General features: G+C 40.8%; 1 long non-coding RNA gene across 1 annotated transcript; it reads left to right on the forward strand.

Moving 5' to 3' along the window:
- Positions 1-7,037: 7,037 nt before the first annotated feature.
- Positions 7,038-7,884, forward strand: LOC136793945 (uncharacterized). Its single transcript, XR_010840044.1, has 2 exons — positions 7,038-7,137; positions 7,265-7,884. It is a non-coding gene; the product is annotated as an uncharacterized lncRNA (long non-coding RNA).
- Positions 7,885-8,792: the final 908 nt, after the last annotated feature.

Consider the following 8,792-nt stretch of genomic DNA (forward strand, 5'->3'; position numbering starts at 1 on the left):
ACCAGCCATTTCTCCAAGAAGCCATGTCTTTGGGGAATGGTAAGAAACCAAGATTTAATGTTTAGTGTGCTCCTTGCTACTGGGAGTCACTGCTTACAGATCCTTCCAGCTGACAGAGCAAGGAAATATACATATGTGTATTAACCAATGTATGCACACATATGGATAAATATAGATGTAGTTATCTGTATCATAGTAATGTCTCCAATTCTACCCATTACTCCATAGATTGTTCCAGCCTCCCCCCTTGCTTATCTGTAAACTCCCACTCCAACAGTGAGAAAACTAGTGCCTACCATCCACCATCCAATTACTTAGTTGTTCAAATACTGTGTACGTGTGTAATGGTTTCAGAATTCCTCATTTGTACCCCTGTGGGAAAAAAAACCTTATCACCTAGAGTACCGTGAGTATGCACAGTTTCTTTTGCAATTAGGCTTAGAGTCTAATCATTTCCAAATGTCTTAGGTCAGCATTTTTCCCCATCCCCCACCCCCACCCCACCCAGTGAGACTGTTTCATGTCTATAATACAGTTAACTGTTTCGTCACATTCTGCATTCCACCCAGGGATGCCTCAACAGTTTAAGTTTACATATTTCTTAATTTGCCTACTTTGAGGCGTTCTCTTTGGGTTGTAAAGTTCTGTGGGTTTTGCCAAATGCATCCTGTAATTTCTCCACCATTGCAGTATAATGTAGAAGAGCTTCACCACCCTGAAAAAATGCCTCTGCTTTACCAATACATCTACCACCCCAGTGAACACCTAGCAACAAATGATCATCTTACCGTCTCTATAGTGGTGCCTTTTTCAGAACGCCCTATCAATGCCCTCATGCAGTATATAGCCTTTTTAGACTGGTTTCTTGCACTTCATTTCAGGTTCATGAACATCATGGCTTGACAGATCATTCCTTTTTATCACTGAATAATATCCCCTCTTATACGATAGTTTGATTATCCATATCATAGTTTATCCACAGTTTGTTTATCCATTATCCTATTGAAGGTCATCTTGTTTGTTCCAGTTTCTGGTGATTATGAATAATGATGTTGATACTACAAGCATTTGTGTACAAGTTTTTTTTTCTTGAACGTAATTTTCCAAATCAGGTGAGTAAATACCTAGGAACTTGATCAACTTTCCTCAGGTTCACATATGGTATGACTAAGCTTTGTAAGAACCCAGCAAAGTCTCCCACCATGACCATACTGTATTTCCATCCTGTGCCTGTGAAAACAACGTATTCTTTTTGTGTTGGTTGTGCTTTTGTGCCATCAAAGTCCCTTTTTATTAATCAACAGCACTCACATGTTATTAATTTATTTTAATAGTCAATATACCAAGATACAGTGACACTTCCTTTTCTCCTTCCGATAACCTGTTTGCAGTTCCCTTTTCTCCTCTCCTGCTGCTATTGTATTTTCTATAAAGGCAAGATATGTGAGAAGAGTGCAAGCATTTTTATATTTTTGTTTGTTTTTGCCTTACAAGTTCTGTTTCTATTTTCCTTTCCCAGCTGGAGCTGGTAGAGCTGTCTCTGTTCTGCTGTATTGATTCCAACCTGCCATTCTTTCTCCCTCCAGCAGGTACCTCCTGTCAGGCCAAGAGCTGCAGAAATGGACTCTCTTAGCAGTTGATTAGGCTCAGTTAGATGGTCAGTTCAGTGTCAGTCATGTTTAGATCTATGGGTGAGAAGAGCTGAATAGGGGAGCTATGGGCAGTCTCAAACCCCCTAAAGATGCAGATGAGGCCGAAATGGAGGTGATGCTATTTGAGGTTAAATGCCTTGTATTAGCACAAAAAAATGTAAACAGTTCTTGTCTTTTTCTTGTCAGTTATCACCCTTTATCTATAGAAGTCACACATGAGAGAGTCAGAATGAATGTTCTTGTAAATGAAAATTGATTAAAAAGGCATTATTACATACAAGAAGTATCCTGTCCAAATGAAATTATAATTCAGAAAAATCTTCAGGAAAATGCTCATATTAAGAGCTGCCATTCATTGTGGAATGTATCTATGTTCTAGCAAATAAATATAGGGCAATATAAGTAGATGGTAGATAGACAGTAGTTAGACAGAAAGAAAAACAGTTAATAGGTGATGGATTAAAAATACAGATGATAGCAAGATATAGATAGAAAGATAGATAATACATAGATATGTGACAGATAGATAGACAGATAGATAATAGATGAGAGACAGAGAGACAGAGAGAGCTGTATCTATTTTGCCAAACTTATTCTCATATAACACGTTCAGATACATGATATTAATATCCATTTTGTTGTTGAGGAAACTGAGGAGATGTAGAGAAGATGGGCCTATATCTAATAGGCAGCAGAATCATATTTAAATCCAGTCTTAAGTCTCTTCACCAACAATCCATAGCCTTGTAATTTTTAAATAATTGCATCCATTTATTAAGTGACTGTTTAACATACTTTAATTTTATCACCAACTGGCAAGGTAAGCAGTATCATCATTCTTTTATACACATGATCACAGATGCTCTGAGATATTCAGTGACCTGCTGTGATTTCGCAGCTAGCACAGGGGAGGTGGTATCTGCACCAGGTGGTCTCAGGCTGTAGCCTGCAGCCCTGGCTGGTCCACCCTGTGCCCCCTCCTTCTAGCAGCTCCCGTCTGTGCTCTCCTCAGCCTCCCTCGATCTATCCTGTGCTGAAACGTCCCCTCCTGGCTTCAGAGCCATTTGCATCTACTCTTGTTATCCATAAAATTGGATGTTGAACATTCTAGCTCCTGTCTTCCCAACACGAGTGAATTTCACCTACAATCTTTTTTAGTTTTTCTCAGAGCAATTAAGTCGATGTGCACTATGCTGATCGATGCATGTACTAAATCTCTTTTCTGGAGAGACAGTTCTTTCTAGGAGTAGAGCTGAAAATAAATCCCATGACATAAGCAACATAAAACCTACCTAGGCAAGGGCCGTAGTGATTCTGAGAAGGAGCTGCGTGTCTCATAATCACATCAAAAGCCTGTGAAGAGAATAGTATTAAGATTAGACACTTTTCAGGTGTGTCTAGAATGATCAAAGTCTAGCTGATATACTCTGCATCATATTTAGAAGGTAATGCTCTAAGTTTTGAGGTGATGAGGGAAAGTTATATATAATGCATGAGTGTCTGAACCAGATAATTGTAGGAAGCAAGTTCGGATAAATGGAGAGTCACACGGCCTATGAAGGTCAGATCCAGCTCGATGTTATGTGATAAGATAAGCAATTTGTTTTCATATTTCTCTGTTTATCTTTCTCAGGACCACACACAGCTACTCATGTCCCTGCAGCCATCTCCTTCTCTCAGGTGCATTCCCATCAATCCAATGGGTGTCAAGGTGTTAATAAGTTAGAGTGTTTGATAAAAATCCTTCCTAAATGGCAGGTTTGCATTTGAGCTAGGAGCTTCCAGACAACAGGAAACAATTTGCTCAAGAAATTAAAAATGACACCCACTATGAAAAATGAACATTCTCCCCAGGCAGAGAAGCCCCTGCCATTAAGAGCTTATACTCTAGTGGGAATCCCAGGAATTGAGTGTGAAGGAATCTCTGCAAGTGGGGAGTTAGAGAACACGGTTTCATCACTAAAAGATCCTCCCACCATCCCTTGCAACTGCTTGCCTTTCATGCCCAGGGAGATCTCGTCCTAAGGTTTATTTAAACACATGTATAACTATTCTAATCATTCAGGAGCAGGAAAATTGATGCACTTAAAAGAATCGGTTGTCATTCACAACAGAGTGGCTTTGGAGGACAGACACATCTAGATGGTGTCTCTTTTAATGTTGAATAGGCTTCTTCCAGACCCTATCATAAAATTCCAGGGTTAAAACATTAATGCCTGAAATGCTGCCTTGAAAAGATCACAGACTTGAATTCTGCTCCATAAAACCCTCTCTGATTCTACCCACATTTCTGGAAAGGCAGACAATCGCTGTCCTGTATCATTATGTTTCTCCATCTTCTGCCAACTCATATGATTAGAGGCAATTCTGAAACTTTCTGTCCTATTGTTCCAATAGGTCTGGGAACAAATTTAGAAATACATTATGAATATCCATTTTCACATTCTCAAAGCTCTCTTCTTAACTGAGAAAACAAAGCACCCAGTCCTCCTCTTTGTAAGGAGAGTTTGGGATTTGGATGATGCTGAGGACTTGGTATGTCATCCCTAAGGCCACGTGCATGTCCAGCTATTTCATAGACGTGTCATAGGAGCAAAATGTGAACTCTGCAACCAAATCTGTGAATGTGAGTGGAGAAGGGGCAGAGCCATGGTGTTATAGATTCGGGAGGTGGCCACCCTGATTGGGTGGAGCAAAGATATAAGGCCAGCTTAGGAAGCTGGAGGAGCAAAGAATGGATCTCTGGAGACCCTGCGTCAGACTCTCCTGCAGCAACGAGACCCCAACTAATAAATAAGCAGAGAGTTAAGGTAAGATTAAACGGACCTCAAGGTGGATGGGTCATCTATGACACTTCATTACCTGATTTTCTAGGTTGCTGTGTTTTCAAGGAGTGGTAAGTAAGGCTCCTGGAACACAATAGACCCACAACATCCCTCCTCTTTATAGCTTTGAAGTTTGTCTGTTCATTCCTCACTTCCGTTTTCTGCCTTCCTTCCCTCGTTCCACCTCTTCTGCTCTCCTTGCCTCACCTGCTTTTTCTTTACCTCGTTGTTTCCATCTTTTCTCTCTCTCTCTCCTCCCTCCCTCCGTTGTCACTCCTCTTTCACCAACCCCCTCTTCCACTGACCATCAATCACCATATGAACATGGTCTCTATTTATCAAACCAAAAGTGATCAATGCTGTTATTTTGTTTCCATATTGTCCAGCCTATTACTTTAATTTTATAATTTTCTTTACTTTTTAATTGGAATATAGTCGCTTTGCAATGTTGTGTTAGTTTCTACTGTACAGCAAAGTGAATCAGATATGCATATATAGATCTATCTCCTCTATTTTTTGGATTTCCTTCCCATTTGGGTCACCCAAAAGCACTGAGTAGAGTTCCCTGTGCTATACAGTAGATTCTCATTAGTTATCTATTTCATATATAGTATCAGTAGTGTGTATATGTCAGTCCCCATCTCCCAATTCATCCCACACCCACCCCCTGCTCTGTTACTTTTAACATAAAAGAAATAAAATGCCTAAAGAAGGGAGAACACATTAGAAGTCAGGAAATCGGGAAGCCGACTCTCTGGTGAATGTTGCATTCAAGTTCTCACCAACTCTCTGAAAATAAACCTTATTGATAGCTCTTACTATTTCCATCTTCAGGCAAAGAGACTGAGGTTTTGAGGAATTTGAGAAAAGACCCAGAGCTCACAACTGGACAGAACTCCTGTTTTTTCAGACTGTAAGTTACTTTTACTGTAGGTCTATGAGGCAGAAGATAAACCAAGAGGGCCCTGGACTGTGGTCTAAGCTTCACTGTATTTTTCTCCTCAGTGGAAAGTCGGGCTCATACATGTGAAATATATAATTTACTCAGAGGGCATGACCAAAGTTATGGTTGGGAAATTATAGAGTTTAGCCAAGGGGAACAGAGTCTGTCTGATCTCACTCATTATTTCATCTAGGACCGAGTCAGATAAGAAAATAGGTCCGTCATTTTTCTCAGCACATAGTACTATCATTTTTGAAATGGTGAGAGAGCTTAATTATAGAGCCAGTTTTCATGCATTTTACCTGCCTGTTCATTTTGATGCTTATTTAAAGCCTGCTGTTTCCTTAGCAACCTCTCTTTTCTTTTTTCCCTCCATTGTGTCTTATCAGTTAACGTGCTGTTAAAAAATGCTTTAAGAGAAAATTATAATTTATAACAATTTGTCTTGTTTAACAATAACCTGACCGTTGTTGTCATTCTTTCCACAGTTAAAAGGGAACCAGGTAGCAAAGATGAATTATAAAGCGTGTTGATGATACCTCAGGAGGACGGTCAGCAGAGGGTAGAGGGCAAAATTACCTAACATGAATCCAGCCAGACTCTTCAAGACACCTCTGCTGTGTTTAGATGGCAGATGGTCGTGTGTGCAGAGCTCACAGTAAATCTGAGGTCATCCTTAGGGCTCGGTCGGCCCTGGTTGGGAGACAAAGGGCTGGAGGGTGGGAAGTACACCCCCAGGGCTCCCCGTCCTCGAAATCTTGGAAACCTGAGTTTCACAGGAGGCCTCCAACTTAATGTTACCTGGAAATGTTTGGTGACCACAAGCTTTGTTCTCTAGTGTCTGTCATTTTCCCGCTGGTCCGCCCTCCTCACGTACTTGCTCTGTGTCACCCCAGGAAATGGGTGGGGGAGCGGGACAGCTCCAACCCGAGTCTCCAGCTCCTACGAGTGCCTTCTCCCTAATGAATCAAAGATAAATGCCTTCCAGGAGGGTGACTGCCCTTGTGTTCCATTTTTACTAGGCCTGAATCCAAATATGTGGCTCCTTGTTCTGAAGCATCATTTTCTAGCACCTTGAGAACACAGCTTGGACCTATGTGTCATATCAGTTGCACATGTATGAGTGTGGTTATGACAGTCTCTGTCACTTCATGCGGAGTAGCCATTCTGGGTTTCATGTAAGGTAGGGAGAGAATAGAGAAGGAAGTGAAAATGATTAAACACACACAGCTAAACTGCAGGATGGACATCTGATGGAGGTGAGAAGCAAGAGGAATAGTCACGACCAAAGGCATCTTCAAGTGAAGAAGGATGCCTCCTCTTGGTGTTGACTGGTAAATATTAATGATCCCTCAATTCAAACAAATGAATATTATTAGAGCATCTGGGCACCTTGGAATATAAAACTTTGGTCAAACTTTTAACTATAGCCCATCTTCTATGTTGGGCAACTAGTCTAGTCTTTGATAAGGAGGACTGTCTGTGCTGATCATTCTGGATAACAGAATGATAACTGTTCTGTGCAATAGGGCCAGTGTGGAGGGAAAGGAGGACTTCCATTCACGTAACTGGAAGGTACCACCCTCAGGGTTACTTGTCTTCTTCTCATACACGTAGAAAACCAAAGGAATCCGCACCAAAGAGGAGATATAGGTGATGTCTTGGTGGTCCCACGTGCTAGAGCTGGATGGAGTTCCCAATGACCTCAAGGTGCCAGGTGGGCCCTGCCTGAGAAGCACCTGTACGCTGAGGGCTCTTCTCACCAGCACTGCTGTCACCCTATACTCCCCTTGCAGCTGCAATAACTAAGACTTGCCCATTGTTTACCACTGTTAATCCTGCAGATCTTCTAAGAGAGGCTGTGTCCGTCCTTTCTCCAGAGAGAATAAGATGATCCTCAGTGTCTGTTGATGGTTCCCAAAGAGCTCATGAATCACCACACCCCTTCTTCTACGTCTACAGCACTAGATGAGCAGTTTCCCATTCACTTGGCCTCGACTGCTGCTGTTGCTGGATGAAGGAAACGGATGCCACTTAATATCTGAAACCGCAGCCGGAATTTATTATTTGCATAAGCCAAGGAGAACTCTGCCCGGGAAACCCAGTCTCTCAGAGCAAACCAAGGAGCTGATCTTACACAGGGATTAGGGCAATGTGGAGGGCAGAGGTTAGTGGATTTTCAGAGGTCTTTAGAAACTGGTTAACCTTTTAGCTATAAAAGTTATTGGCCTGCATCTGTTGTCAGTTGAGCAACTTTAAGGAAAAAGGGACCCTCTGATTGGTTGGCTTTCAGGAGTGATCACTGAAGCAAGTTTTACAAAATAAGAGTTGTTTTCTGTATGTCCCTGCAACATTCTATGTTTTAAGACGTATTATGCTATTCCTTTTATATGAAAAATTATTTGTAACTCACACAAAATATTTGAGCCTTCCTTTCTTAATAGGAATAAAGTTTTTTCCCAAATGTTTTATTGTTTTTAACTCTGCTATAATAAACCCCAGTGTGCAACCCTATACAACCTAATGATTTTCTTAAGCTGAATTCTTAAAATTGGAATTACTAGGCCAAGTAATATAAAACATTTGATGGCCCTCACGTACAAATCTGCACCTGTAGTTTGCATACCTTTCTATTTTTTTTTTTTTGAAAGAATTATAGATTTACAGGAAGTTGCAAAAATGTACTGGGAGGTTCCAAGTACCTTTCACTCAATTTCCCCCAGTGACCGATGGTAATACCGTGAATAACTATGATACGGTATCAAAACCAGGAACTTGACATTGGTGTAATCCACAGAGTTTATTCAGATTTATTAGTTTTTATATACACTCATTTGTCATGTGAGTTTAGTTTTATGTAATTTTATCACGTGTGTAGATTTGTGTAATCACCTACACAATTAAGACACAGAACTGCTCCGGCATCACAAGGCTTCCTTTGTAGTCACATCCCTCTCCATCTCATTGCAACCTTTAATCTGTCCTCCATCTCTACAATTTTGTTATCTCAATAATGTTATATGACTAGACTTATGCAGTAACATTCGGAGATCAACTTTCTTTGCTCAGCATAGTTCCCTTGAGATCCGTCCAAGTTGTTTGTAGCACAATTGGTCTAACCCTTCACCACCAAAGAGCATTTGTGTTTTTCCAGTTTTTTCTTATTCTGAGTGAAGCTTCTGGGAATATTCACATGCAGGTTTTTGTGTGAGTGTAAGTTTTCACTTCTCTGGAATAACTGAACAAGAGGGCAAATGCTGGGGTATGTGGTAAGTGCACATTTAGTACTTTCTACAAGGCTGTGCCATTTTACATTCTCACCAGCAACTCACGAGTGATGCAGTTTGTTGACATCTTCTTCAGCATTTGGGG

Source organism: Kogia breviceps, chromosome 3, assembly GCF_026419965.1.
Source record: "Kogia breviceps isolate mKogBre1 chromosome 3, mKogBre1 haplotype 1, whole genome shotgun sequence".
Classification (NCBI taxonomy): domain Eukaryota; kingdom Metazoa; phylum Chordata; class Mammalia; order Artiodactyla; family Physeteridae; genus Kogia; species Kogia breviceps.